The sequence below is a fragment of the Diceros bicornis genome, chromosome X (genome assembly GCF_020826845.1).
Source record: "Diceros bicornis minor isolate mBicDic1 chromosome X, mDicBic1.mat.cur, whole genome shotgun sequence".
NCBI classification, from domain to species: domain Eukaryota; kingdom Metazoa; phylum Chordata; class Mammalia; order Perissodactyla; family Rhinocerotidae; genus Diceros; species Diceros bicornis.
In genome coordinates this window covers 98,910,356-98,925,140 of record NC_080781.1, presented here as the reverse complement: position 1 = coordinate 98,925,140, position 14,785 = coordinate 98,910,356, and the positions used below count along the sequence as shown (strand labels likewise).

General features: G+C 36.5%; 1 protein-coding gene across 10 annotated transcripts in view; it reads right to left on the bottom strand.

The window, feature by feature from the left end:
• The window catches only part of PWWP3B (PWWP domain containing 3B), an 88,173-nt gene extending 75,134 nt beyond the window's left edge, over positions 1-13,039 (bottom strand). For 2 of the 10 annotated variants that reach the window (XR_009217632.1, XM_058536438.1), the window contains exons 1-5: positions 12,953-13,039; positions 9,173-10,393; positions 6,182-7,351; positions 5,369-5,467; positions 3,800-3,985 (exon numbers count right to left, since the gene is read on the bottom strand). The gene's annotated coding sequence lies outside the window, so the exon portion shown is untranslated. The remainder of the gene's footprint in view (positions 1-3,799; positions 3,986-5,368; positions 5,468-6,181; positions 7,352-9,172; positions 10,394-12,952) is intronic. The other 8 variants (XM_058536439.1, XM_058536441.1, XM_058536437.1 and 5 more) reach the window with 8 other exon arrangements.
• Between the last annotated feature and the right edge of the window lie 1,746 nt (positions 13,040-14,785).

The following is a 14,785-nucleotide window of genomic DNA, read 5'->3' as shown; positions in this document are numbered from 1 at the left end:
TATCAGAAACATTATGCTAATGAAAGAAGCCAGACGCAAAAGGCATCCGTTTATATGACATTCTAGAAAATGAAAAACTATAGGGACAAAAATTAGATCAGGATTGTCAGGAATCAGGGTAGAGAGAGAGTATTGACTATGATGGGGCAGGAGGGAACTTTGAAATTATGGAAACATTCTTTAGCTTGACTATATTGGTCATTACATGACAGCATATCTTTGTCAAAACTCATCAAACTATACACCTAGAAGAGTGACTTTAACTCTGAAAATTATATCCCAATAAACTTGAGTCTTAAAAAGGCATCCAAAATCAGAATATTATCTATATAAGAAGTTTGTGTTTTACTGTGAGAGTAATGGGGATACATATAGGAATTTTGATTTGTAACTTTAGATGGATAATTGCCAAAGACAGCTGTGGATACCACAAGGTATGTGTAAAAATATCATCTGGAGTGTACAAAGAATATATTAGAAATTCAATTTGTTCTAATCTCTTTAATCAATTTTTATTAACTTCTATTTCTGAATTTGCTTTCAATGTTGGGGGGGGCACCTAAGACCCCTAACTTTTGATGTAGTTATATAACTCTTTCTATAAATTTATATCTTCATTAACTATCTCTTTAATTGAAAGTTAGTTAATGCAGGACAAATGTCAAGAATCCAGATGACTTCAGCACCCTATAGTTTGCGAAATGTATCCTCATTGGCAGAGCCTTTAACTACACTGAAGTTCTCACATGCCACTCAACCATGTGAGCAGAAGGAAAGGAAGGTGTATAAGCCAAAGTGCTATAATCTGGAGCTGGAGATCTGGTTAAGAATATGTTCTCAGTAAGAGAGCAGAAGGCAAATAACATACAAGAGATGTAGTGATTATAGAATTAAAAAAATCAATATTTTTTTCTTTTTTTTAAAATCTATTTTATTTTTTTATTTATTTTATTTTTTTGCTGAGGAAGATTCACCCTGAGCTAACATCTGTTGCCAATCTTCCTCGTTTTTTGCTTGAGGAAGATTAGCCCTGAGCTAACATCTGCGCCAACCTTCCTCTATTTTCTATGTGGATTGCCACCACAGCGTGACTGATGAGTGGTGCAGGTCCACACCCGGGATCCAAACCCGTGAACCTGGGACGCTGAAGCAGAGCAAGCTGAAGTTAACCACTACGCCATGGTGCCGGCCTCAACAAATACCAATATTTTTAGTGCATAAAGTCCATATAAAAGAGCGGAAATGGTTCAGTTAGAACACTCCCAAAAATCATGCGGGGGCCATGAACATTAGTAAAGCAAGGAATCTTAGATACTTAATGGATATTCAAAATATTCAATGACCCCTAAGGCATAGGCACAAACAAATACCTGAAACTGGATGTAAACAAAGTTAAAATCTTATTATTAATGTTCACTGGCTGAATTTCAGTCCATCTGAAGAGGAAGAACATCAGAAGAAAGCTTACTAAGGATGAACATCCCAGGTAAGAAAAAGGCAAGCCAGATAGCAAATCACTGCCAGGGCCAAAGGGACATCATAATCTCTGGTCAAATGTACGTGAACACATCGAGAGGCAAAAAAGAAAAAATACCAACCAGTGACCTAGAGGTCACAAGAAGATAAACCTGCCATGTTTGGAGATTTTGTATTCTCCAGGTAATGCTAAAACCTACACAGTGCCAATGGATGAAGCTGCTAGGAAATCAAGATTCAGGATGATAGAATGGGAAACATATTAAAAGATGTTGAAGAAAGGTTGATAAGGACCTCACAACATCATCATCACAGCACATAGCAAACAAAGCTTTACTACACTCTGAGCATTGAAGTAGAGAGACTAAACTGTAGGGTTCTTTCTGAGATTAACAAGCAAATAGAAAGACCTCTATGGGACCTTCCTTGGTGAATTTAAAGAAAAAAGGAATCCCTTTCTTGTCTCCCCCGCCTGGCTCCCCGTCACCATTCTCTGAGACACTTATAGGAAAAGATCCAGGCTGAAACAAAATTATTCCTGTCAGCACTCTGAATAAAGGTACTTATCAATTCTTTAGTGAGGATATATGAGAGACTGTCAAAAGATACAATGTCTAAACTTCAGAGTTTCTCAGACAAGCGTTATGGCAAGGTTGTTATGTGTTAGAAGTTCTCAAATAGACAGATATATGGGTTTAGGACCAACTTCTAACTTTACTAGCTGACTGAGGGACAACTGGTACTACTAGATATCAAAATATATCATAAGGTTAAAATAATTTTTAAAAGTTCAGTAACAGTCTAAGTGTGTAGCAGGAAGTAGATATGAACATAAGAAGCAAAGGGAAAGGCGAAAGATTTATACGATCTGAAGAGAAACCAGAGTATAAGAAACGATGAAATCCAGCCATTTGTGACAACGTGGATGGACATTGAGGGTATAATGCAAAGGGAAATAAGTCAGAGGAAGAAGGTCAAATACCATATGATTTCCTTCATTAAGTAGTAGATAATAACAACAATAAACAAACACATAGGGACAGAGATTGGATTGGTGGTTACCAGAGGGGAAGGGGGGAGGGAGGAGGGTGAAAGGGCTAATTGGGTACATGTGTGTGGTGATGGCTTGTAATTAGTATTTTGGTGGTGAACATGATGTAATCTATGCAGAAATAGAAGTACAATGATGTACACCTGAAATTTTTACAATGTTATAAACCAATGTTACTGCAATGAACAAAAAATTAAAAAAAAAAGAAGCAAAGGGAAAAAAAGAAAGGAAGTTCAAAATGAACCACTGAAGATCTGAATGTGCATGTGATTTGAATGGTACCTCTGGACATAGTGTAGAAATCAATGAGTGAACTCTGAATCATCTAGAAAAATCTTTAGGTCGTTGGTCTCTGTTTGACTGCCTGGTTAACCACAAAAACAGTGATTTTAGAGGTCTCTAATGCCTTAGGGCTACCAAATAGTTTTCTCTTTCTGTGTTTACACATATCCTCCTGAAAACTCGCAAGAAAGCCGGAATAAATAATTTTGAATTGGCAATACTAGAGGATACTCACTTAAAGAAAAGGCAAAGAGAAAAGAGAATAAGCAAAGGGATTTCTTCTGCCAAAAGAGAAGGAAAATGGACAATGAAAATGGAGAAGACATACAAAAGATGAATAAATACTGGGCACCAAAGAAACACATTGTAGTTGGGGAAATATTTAAAAATTCAATGAAAGAAAAGTAGTTCTATAATGCCCCAGTATGTAGGCCTTATTATAGCTAGTGCATATGAGGAACGAATGAGTGTGTGTATAGTAGGAGATTGGGGGGTTGCTGGGGAGTGCATCACAGACACCATTTCTGTTATTTGATATTTCGATACTTTGAGGCCTCTCAAGGTTTATTCTAGGGTAATCTTTTAACTTTTTAAAGTTGCCAGTGCTGCCCTGTCTACCCAAGGCAGCCAGACACAGATACTGGAGTTTGTGTCTCCTCGACTCAGACAACAACACAACGACCTCATTAAGAGGATAAGGTTAGAAGTCAGATATTTGGAATGGCTGTCATGGCTACCTATTGAATAGGGTAGTTTTCAAGGATTTCTTAAGAGTCAGGCAATTGGCTGGGTCCTTCAAGTCTTCCATAATTAGACATCATTATACCCATTTGTATAATTTCTTTATAGGAATTTAACATATTTAATTCTTTCCTAACACTGGATTCTGGGGTTTTTAATTTAAAATGTTATGGCTACTGAGCTGGCTTCAAAATGAGATGTACTCCATGTTCTCAACCATGTTTTAACATGAAATGGGAAGAGCCTTACCCAATGTCACACAGATCATGGAGTGTCTGGCCCTGTGTTCCAGTTGTTTTGATTCTCACTCCAACTGCTTGTCCAGCAGAGCCTTCTCCCTGCTCAACGCTTCTGTGGTCGCACTGCCTTTCTGAGGCTCAACTGGCATCACATGCAGATTCTCAAGGTCATGTGCATCTCTGATATTAACTTAAGCTGTTCAAAAGGAGACAGGGAATCAAACCAACTAAATGCAAAAGGTGTAAAGAAACTTCCCCACCAAAACGTTAGCAGGCATCCATTATGAAACACAGGAACTAGATGAAATCTCATCCGTGATGTAGATGCCATGTTTATTTTCCTTTTTGTTCTTATTATTTGAAGTGTTCTCTGTGACACAGTTATTATTTGGTTCATGCTGAAATCATCTCTCTCAGGAAAAGTGTGAGGTGGGGACAGGAGAGAGGGAAATAACAATCGTCTTGTGTCTTCTATAGGCCAAATTCTATGTAACTACTTTTTTTAATGCTTTCTGTTTGAGTTCTCATGTGGGGCTTTTGCTTCTAGACACGTACAGTTTTTTTCAATGGAACTGCAATCACACTCTACATGCTGTCTCATAGTTTGCTAATACAAAATATGTTTCTTGGCTTTGTTTGTTCACTTCATAAAAATAGTTGCCTGGAGAAAATCTGGAAAATCTGGCATGCGCCATCTTGTGACCAGTACGAGAACTGCATCCCATTACTTGCTACTAGATCCTTCTTATGGGAGAAGGGTGGGAACTACATCCTGCCAAGCCAGCAGTTTTCTCAGGCTTTTAGAATATACCATGCTCAAATTTAGAGTTTTGTTATGCATTACACAAAAAATGAAATGTTAATGTCTTTACTTCCAATTGTCTGATCAAAAATAATTGCATGCTTACTGAAAATTGAAAAGGTAAGATTTATAAAAAGAAAGTATAATTCTGGAAAAGTAATATTATTGTTTCCTGACTGTCTTTCCATATGTTTTCTTTACATATATCCGTGAATGATATAATTTCAGACCATCCTTTTACCACGCTTAAGTGCATGGTTTGAAAGTTTTTTCATATCAATAAGTATTTTCAATGTGATTTTTTATGAACCACTTCAAATGTAATTCCCCCCCAATTTGTAACATTTTATCGCAAACTTTTTTCTGATATTGTTAAAAAAATGACTAAATACGTACTAAGAATTATTTTTCAATAGAGATAATAAAGACTGTCCTGTTTCTCCAACCACACAAATAATCCCATTAGTAGGTAGCCTTATATTTTTTCTGATTTTGTTACACATATTGTATTAACACAGTTCTTTACCTTTAAATGACATAATATGGTGCTTGCCATTCTGTAATTTGCGTTTTTCACCTAATAGTACTTCTCAGATATCTTTTCAAATAGATACACGTTCATACTTCCATTTGTCAGCTATATAACATTCAATTGTATGGATGCACCATGCCATGTAATATTTTAAAAACTGCTAACAGAAATAAACCAAATCCTCTCCCCGTCTCACTCTTAAACTTAAGATATAAAGAAATGGTTCTTGCTGACCATGGCCATACCTGTGGTCTGAAAGAATGAGTTGTAAGGAAGACACACGCAGGGCTGTAGCCAACACAGCAACCAGGCTATGCGCTTGATCAGGTCCAGGAAAATTTCCACTATCAGCAAAAGACAAGGGGGGTATGTTTGTATGTCTGTGTGTGTCTATGAATGTTTACATGTCTGAAACCAAATGGGTACACTGTTTCAGCTTCATTTTACTCTTCTAATTATAAAAAGTGATCATGGAATAAAGCATTCTAAAAATGCTGAAACCGGTTAAAAACATGTTTTGAAATCCCCAGTAATCTGAACACTCCAGAGATGCTGACTGTTAACATGGGAATCTATTTCCCTCTTTAAGGAAAATGCATTTATTTTTTACAAACGTTATGACTCAACAGCATATCTGAATCCCTTCCATGTTCGTGTACATTTATATTTGTGTTTGTATGTTCAATCACTTTTTATGTTTACATTTTTCTATCAGTTATTTTTTGTGTAGAATAATGTGTTTAAATCAAAATATAATAAAATCTGTAACAAAGATAGAAACACCGAATGCCATGTAAAAAATTTACATGAACGGCAGCCTCACTTAAGTCTTAATTTAGAAGCTGTAATCTGATCGCCCATTCCCACACTGTGGACTTCAAAAAATATCGGGAGAAACTAAATTTTCAGGGGATTGATTCTGTCACAAAAACAGCAATTTTCCCAAAACCATATTCCATTTACACCTCTCCCAGTTAACAAACTCTATTTTTTTTTCACCGTAACACCAAAGCCTGAAGAAATTTCCAGAAAATAACTAGCTTTAAGACAGCCATTACCTTGAAGCTTCTTGTCAGCTGCAGCCTCGTGAAATGCAGCCCCTCCCCCAAGACTGGCCAGGCACAGCTCACATCCAAGCTTCTCAGAGAATGCTCCGCCCTCTCCCTATGATGGGGAAAGCAGGGGGCCTTTCCCTCAATTAGAGGGAGGAGAATCGCCAAGTTAACTCTAATTCACTTAAAGGGGAAAAACGTCCATTTTTGAAAGACTTGAAAGCAAAATGGCAACATGTGTCTCTTTAATTTCCATTCAAACCACAGAGGTAGGTGATTACCTACAAAGAAGTAGCAAATCCCTTTATCATATAATAAAAACCCAGTTAAAAATCTCTCTTTTATATGTTGTTTTTTGTTCTTTCTGGCACATTATTTCTACAAAAGATTTTAAGACCCAGCTGGTCAAGGTCCATTATAAGACCTGCTAGATCTTTGTTTGTAATTGTAGTGAATTAATACACTATTTTGTGGAGAATTAAATCTCTATCATTTTAATTCTTCTGGCCCTGGGAGATGGTATGTCTCTCTTTTTCCTCAGGTTGTCTCATTCATCCTTCAGAACATTTCATAGTTTTTCAATAAAGTCATTTCCAAACATAAAACGTCAACTAAAATCCTTAAAGAAAGAAGATATGTATCTGGATATACTGAAATTGAAAAAAAAGAAAGAAAACTGTGGTAAAAACTCAATAAACCAAAGTTGAAAACAGAAGAACAAGCTTGACAAATCTGTTTTCAACTAAAAAAATCTCTAATCTAAAGTAAATCTTACAAATTAATAAGAAATAAACAGCAAAGTAAAAAAAAATGCTCAAAGGACATAAATAGGCAATTCACAATGTTCGGAGGGAATAATTCTTCCCTGCTCCCGATATTTACTTCCCTGTGAGCAAGCTCATGTAGTGCAACTAAGGTATCTCTGTCCTTCTTGTACAGCTGCAAGCCTCTAGGTTGTTTGGTAGATTTGTTCAGATTTGGTGTTGTAAGGCCCACTTGACTCACAATAATCAATGCTCTGCAACTTACCTTCCCTTTGTACAAAAGCTGACATTTTGGCTTCCATTTGCAACTTCATTTGTTTTATATCAATTTCTTCAATTTGTTCAGTGGAGAAAGGGAGGTGTTATTCATTGAGGCTCCTCAAAATCCAAACGTTCCAAATAAAAATTAAAACTGAACAATACATAAAAGATACTCACCTTACCTAAAAATCAGAGATGCAAACATAAACAGAAATGATATTTAATTTTTCTACCTAATTTGACTTACAGAGAAATGATACAATGGACAGTTGGCAAGGGAGAGAGGAAATGGGCACTCCTGCTCATGTGCAAGGTCACCAAGCTGAGAAGAGGGCAAGACAAAATCAAAGCCCAAGTCTGTTTGACTCCAAAACAGAAGGATGTGTTCTCTCTCCACCAGTACTCACTGCCTCCTGGGCTTAGAATCCTGTCTTTTAGGTAGAATCAACGTAGCTGTCATTCACCTTCAGACTGTGAGGGAATTGGTGAATGTAACCTCAGAGCCAGTGTTGCTTAATCTCATGTCGCTGCTGGTGAACACATTGGTGAACTACAACCATCTTCATTAACTACCATACTTACCTATGAACTCTCCACCTTTTACATAATTCCACATTCCCACAGAAATTAAAAAATATTTTTCCACACTATGCTTTTGCACTGACCATATCTGCACGATAGCATTCGTGTCATAGTAGTTATGACATGTCTCTTTTGTGTTGCAGGGCTCGGCAGTACCTTCTCTTTCAGTTACGGCTATTCCTGGACAGAGCTGAAAATCATTTGTTACGCAGAGAAATGCCTATTTCATTCCATCCTCATTTACAATCGGCACCTCCTTGTTCTTGCGCTTTTATTGTTTGCAATTGCTAATTCGATACGGGAAAATCATTTTTCTATCCTCTTTTATTGAGCTTTTTTGTTCACAAAATATCCAAGAAGTTAAAATTTAAATTTAGATCTTTATTGCTTTTAACTTAGAAGTGTGGTTTCCCAGGAAGTGTTAAAACTTACACACTGCCAACCGGTCATTCTCAGGGTTAGTTCTCTTAAGATAATGTTATGCTAAGTTTAAAAACAAAAATTTATAAAATGTAGCTAAAGTTGGTGAGGTGCTCACAATGCTATCCATTATCACAGTGAACGAGAAAACATGACTCCTGTCTCCTGCCACCTCTGACTATTTAGGTTAGAGAAACAGAGCTGCAGTATGACATAGCTCTTCCTGTAATTAACAAACGAAGAGAAAGAAAACTGTCTGCATTTCGAACTCTAAAGAAAGAAGAAGCCATCATTCTTCCAGAGACACATAACAGAAGGGTCAGGCTGGGTCAAAATTATTCCCGTAACCAATCTGAATAAAGAACATCAAAGGTTCTTTAGTGAGGAGATATGGATTTCTGTTGGCATAACCTAATGTCTAGCCTTTAAGAGTTTGCCTTGGGTGCATTTTCACAGAGTTATGTTTTTGAAGTGTTCAAACAGGCAGGCAGACAGAGAGTTGTGAGTTTAGACCTTTATTAGCTCAGTGGAGAGAAAACTTTCAAATACTTGACAACTATGCTAAGTTGTCAACCCCCCATACTAGATAGTATAGTTAAGAAAGAGGCATGAGTCACGTACGACAAGAGCCAAATGAGTCACTCTGATATTAACCTAGGTGGTCTAAATATTAAACCATATTCAATGGTACAAGAATAAAAAAGAGGTCAGTATCCGTCTAAATGTGCAGTAAGAGACAGATGAGACAGGAAAGATGGGAAAAGAAGTCCTAATTTAACCAGCAAGAAACTGAATTTGCATATGCACAACTAGTGCATCTGAATATAGACAAGAAATCATTCAATAGATATACAATACGCTGGAAAAATCCTTAGGTCACTGGTCTGGTTTTAACTGCCTAGTTTTTTAGAAAAGCAGTGTTTTTTAAGAACCCTTAACTCTCGTGTTACGGCTAGTAAATGGTTCTCACCTGTTGTTGCCTCTTCTTACCTTCTGAAACTTCACAAAATAGCTTGAATAAACTGTTTTCAATGAGTGACAACCAGATTAGATTAAAACATGGCAAAAAAGAAAAAGGATCAGATAAGAAGTTTACCTCACTAAGCAGAAAGATTGTTGTCAATGAGAATGGAGACAAGATACAAATCAGAAGAATAAACAGTGAGTATCAGACAGAGGACTTCAGAGACATGGAACACATTTAGGGGGAGGGGAACAAAAACAGAGAAGTATTACGATAACACAAACCCCATATCCTATCTTTACCATTTCTATTATACTATAGGAAGAGAATGTGTGTGGGAGGGACTTTGGTGGTGTCAGGGACGTTATTTGTGTTCCTGGATAATTTGGGCCTTTTGGACTTCACTGGGTTATCATGAAGGAGTGCTGGGCTTGAACGTTTCTTAAGCTGCCAGTAGTGCCCTGTCTGTCCAAAGCAACCAAAAATCTCATGGACACAGATAGTAGGGTTCAGCACCAACAACGTCATTAAGACCATGACTTTAGGAATCAGAGATTTGTGATGGTTGTTGGGAAAGATTTAAATGTGTTAAACTACTACAAAATATTATTCAAGAGAGTATACAGATATCTATGTAAGGAAGGTCGTAAGACCTTAAACAGGTCTTAAGAAATCTTTGTAACTATGTTATCTAGTAGTGGTGATGACAACCTAGCATAGCTGTCAAGGATTGGAGAGTCGGCCACTGGCTGGAACCTCAGGCAGACACCTGAATAGCCTCTTGCACGATTTCTTCATAGTGGTTTAATATATGAGTTTTTTTTCCCCCAAACTAGAAACTGTGACTTTTAATTACAAAACCTTATGGCTGCAGAACAAGCAGCAAAATAAATTGTACCTCAAGTTCTCAACCTAACATGATTTTAATAGGAAATGTGGATTTTAATTTAAAATGCTATGACTGCAGAGTAGAAAGCAAAATGAATTATACCCCAAGTTCTCAACATATTTTTAACTCGAAATGGGAAGAGCCTTACCCAGTGTCACGTGGACTGTGGAGTGGCTGGCCCTGTGTTCCAGTTGTTTTGATTCTCACTCACTCCAACTGCTTGTCCAGCAGAACTTTCTCCCTGCTCGACGCTTCTGTGGTCGCACTGCCTTTCTGAGGCTCAACTGGTATCACATGCAGATTCTCAAGGTCATGTGCATCTCTGATATTAACCTAGGCTGTCCAAAAGGAGATAAAGAATCAAGCCAATTAAATGGAAAAGGCGTAAAGAAACTTCCCTATCCAAACGTTAGCAGGCACGTCATTATGAAACACAGGAACGAAATGAAATCTCATCTGTGATGTAGATGCCATGTTTATTTTCCTTTTTGTTCTTATTATTCTAAATGCTTTCTGTGATACAGTTATGTTATTTAGTTCAGCTAAAACCATCCCTCTCGTGAAAAGTATGATTTGGGGACAGGAAAGAAGGGAAATAACAATTGCCCTGTGTCTTCTATAGGCCAAATCTGTGTAGCTTCTTTTAGTTTTCTGTTTGAATTCTCACATCAGTCATCCTGTGGATTTTTTTTCTGTTATACATGTGTAATTTTTCAACAGAACTGCCATCACACTCTACATGCTGTCTCGTAATCTCCTAATACAAACTAAATTTCATTGCTTTGTTTGTCCACTTCATAAAAATGGTTGCCTGGAGAAAATTTAGGACACCTGGCAAACGCCATCTTGTGACTAGAACCAGAACTGCAGACATCCAGGTCCTTAGTGGGCAGGGTGTGAACTACAGCCATCCAGACACTAGTAGCCTTCTCAGGCTTCTAGATTTTTTCATCCTTAATTTAAGAGTTGTGCGCTTGTCTTAGACAAAAATGGGATCATAATTCCTCATTTTAAAGTTTGTTTTTGTTATTATACTATCTCTCATGCATATTGTATATCTTTCTTCATCTTTTGATTTTTCAAAGAAAGCAAATCCCACAATAATGGTTAAAATATAATGTTTTGCTCTACATGTTTCTAGATTTTTCCTACAGATATTTATAAACGAAATGAGACCTTTATCCCTCCCAATAATATATCTGAACATCTTTCCTCATCAATAAATATTTTCTACATCATCTTTTTGTAAATTACTTTTACAAGACTTTTCAATATTTCTAAAATTTTATCTCATTTTCTCATAATGAAAATTATTGAAGCTTACTCTTTTCAAAATAAGATTTTAAAAATGGAGAAATGTAATATATAGAAGGTTGAAATGTTCTGTCTCTCTAACTACACTTATATGCCCAACTAATAAAGTAGCATGTATACTTTCAGATTTTTCTTGCATATATGTCACAAATATGATACAGACCATTCTTCATTTTGCCTATTTTTAAAATATACCTTGGACATCTTTTCTTATCATTGCATTTAGCTAACTGTATTAGCCTATTCTTTTTACAGCTGCATAGTATTCAACATTATGGATGCACTACCCTGTGTGACTGTTCCATAATATGTTTTAAACATTCTTTGAATTCTTTCTCAAGAGTACATAAAAATACAAATAAATACCTTCTGCTTGAACCAAAGTCCAGACTTTAGCTTAAATATTTGAATTGCAAGAATAGCACAAGCAACCAGATAACCAGCCTTCTCAAATCCACAGAAAAATCCACCTGCAGCTAAAGACAGTGGAGTGTGTGGGTATCTATTTAAAAGTTTATAAAAAAATAGATTGTTCCTTTCAGCTCCAATATGTGTTTCCAAAAAAATATAAAGGTACATAAAACCTAAAGAAGAAAATACTCACCATCAGTACTCTAATCCCTGAGTTGTTCCCTGCTTACAATTGAGTTTAATCCCTTTGATTTTTTTCCTTCATCATATATATATTAGAATATACTATTTGAAATTATATTTATTCACCCACATATTTGAACATCTTTCCATGTTTATATATGTTTACACATTTTGGGGAAGGTAGTTTTTTCCTCATGTTTTTAAATTCTCATTTCAGTTATTTTTATGCTGACGTAGGTACTACATGCTAAGTGAAATGTGGAAGAAAGAAGTGGAAAATGTCCTCTTTATTATTTAGACATTCTTTATTACTAGATATATTGTTTGCTATGTTTTATTATATTAATATATGTCTATTATTTTTTAGTTTATGATCTTTCATATAGTTTTCATATTACAGCACAAATAGGAATATATCATTCTTTTGATAGATAGGTAGAGATGTAGACAAAGATCGTCCTTTGCACATCCATAAAAAAGCCATTCTTTTAAGACACTGAATATCCCCTGACAACCAAACTTCTAATTCTCAGTACTTAAATCTGCACAGTTATAGAATACTTCAAATTATTACTACACAAACTCCACCAAAACAGTAAGATTTGTTAGAAATACAATCAACACAAACAAAGTAGTATAAAAATCCAATATCTCCAGCTAACAACTTCATTTTTCATTTGGAATTATCACAATTATTTTTCAAAATAAAGAAGATTAACTTCTCCAGTTTTGTTTCATCATTTATTTCTGTTACCACTGCTTTTTGATTGAAACATAAAATGTCCTATTCAAAAGTTAGCTTTTCAACCTCATGAAGTATTTTTTCCGCAGGTGTAATCTGATCACCACATCCCCCACTTTTAAAATGTGGACTTTTAAAATATCTGGAGGTATACAAAATCCAGACATTAATTCCCTCATGGAAACGACTGTCATAAAACGACACTCCTTTCCCACTACTCCAAAGCGGCAGTCCCTTCTTTTCTCACCTTTACTTCAAAGTCTCCAGAAATCTCCGAAAATAACTAGCTTTTACGACAGCCATTACCTCCAAGCTTCTTCTCTTCAGCGGAAGCCTCCAAGTCTGTGTGTAATGCGGCTCCTCCCCCAAGACTGGCCAGGCACAGCTCGCTTCCAAGCTTTTAGAGAATACTCCGCCCCCTCCCTGTGATGGGGAAAGCAGGAGGTCCTTCCCTCGTGTAGAGGGAGGAGAATCACCAACTTAAACCGAAATACTGTTGAAGGAAGGAAATGTTCCTTTTAAAGAACTTTAAAGTGTAATGGCAACATATGTCTGTTCAATTTCCATTCAAATCCCTATGGTAGGTGATTTCCTCAAAACAAAAAAAAAAAGAAAAGAAAAAGAGGTAGCAAATTTCTTTTTCATGTAATAAAGATGCAGTTAAAATATTCCTTACATATATTTTTCAGGCCTTCTATGATACTTTATCTCTGTTTAATTTAAGACCTGCTAGTCAGGCTCCACAAAAAAAGCATGCTGTGTGTCTTGATTGGGATTGTAGTGAATTAATACTTTATTTTAGGTAGAATTAATTCTTTACAATTTTGAATCTGAGCCTGGGACATAGTATGTCTCTGCTTTCACTCAGGTCTCCTAACACTTCCTTCCTTAGGGTCATTTCTAAAGAAAAATCGTCAACCAAAATCTGACTATACTGAAATTGAAAAAATATATGTTTCAATAGTAAAATCATAGTAAGCCACAGTCAAAAATCAACCACAAATTTAGAACTGCTTTTCAATGCATTATAATTAGACAAACAAAAATATCCCTAAACTAGTTCTTATATTTCAGTAAGAAAGAAATGAACAAGAGAGTAAGGAGCGGGGCAAAAGACACAAGCAGACAATTCACAACGTTCTTTCCTGCTTCTGATATTTACTCCTCTGTGAAGAAAGCTCAAGTAGTGCAACTTGAAGGCTCTCTCTGCTTCTTCTAGACTAGACAGGCCTCTAGGCTGAGCAATAGTTTGTTTAAATCCGGGATTTTGTTAGTTCCATTTGAGAGTCCCATTTTACTCTCAAAATGAGCAATACCCGGCAATTCACTTTCTCCTCTTAATAAAGCTGACATTTTGGTTTCATCTGCTATTCCATTTGTTTTATTGCAATTTGTTCATCGTTTTCAAGATTTGACACTTGTAAACTTTTATATACACATTAACTTCAAAACATATAATGATGCAAAAATGGATAGAAATACATTACTGGGCAAGCAAGAAAATTTTGTTAACTCTAACACAGAAGTGGGAGAAAATGCTGGTCAGCTCTTCCTGAGGCTTTTTTGTGTGTGTGTGAGGAAGATCAGCCCTGAGCTAACATCCATGCCAATCCTCCTCTTTTTGCTGAGGAAGACTGGCCCTGAGCTAACATCCGTGCCCATCTTCCTCCACTTTATATGGGACGCCGCTACAGCATGGCCTGACAAGCAGTGCCTCCGTGCGCGCCCGGGATCGGAACCCGGGCCGCCAGCAGCAGAGCGCGCACGCACTTAACCACTACACCATGGGGCCGGCCCCACTGAGGCTTTTTGTAACATACAAAGAATTTTGATTTCTCCCAGATTAAAGTCTACTTATTTTGGTCTTGTGTGTCTGACATGATTTCTAATAGCACATTCTCTCAAGGACTCTGATATAATTTCAAAAACCAAAGCTTCTCAATACTGCAACTCTATAAAAACAGTTTCTGTTCATGAGAATCTCTGCAAAATTGTGGAATCAGTTCTGCTGTTCATCAAGGACATAATACTACAAAACATTGTTCATTGAAACATAGCAACATTGAGAACAGAGAATTGA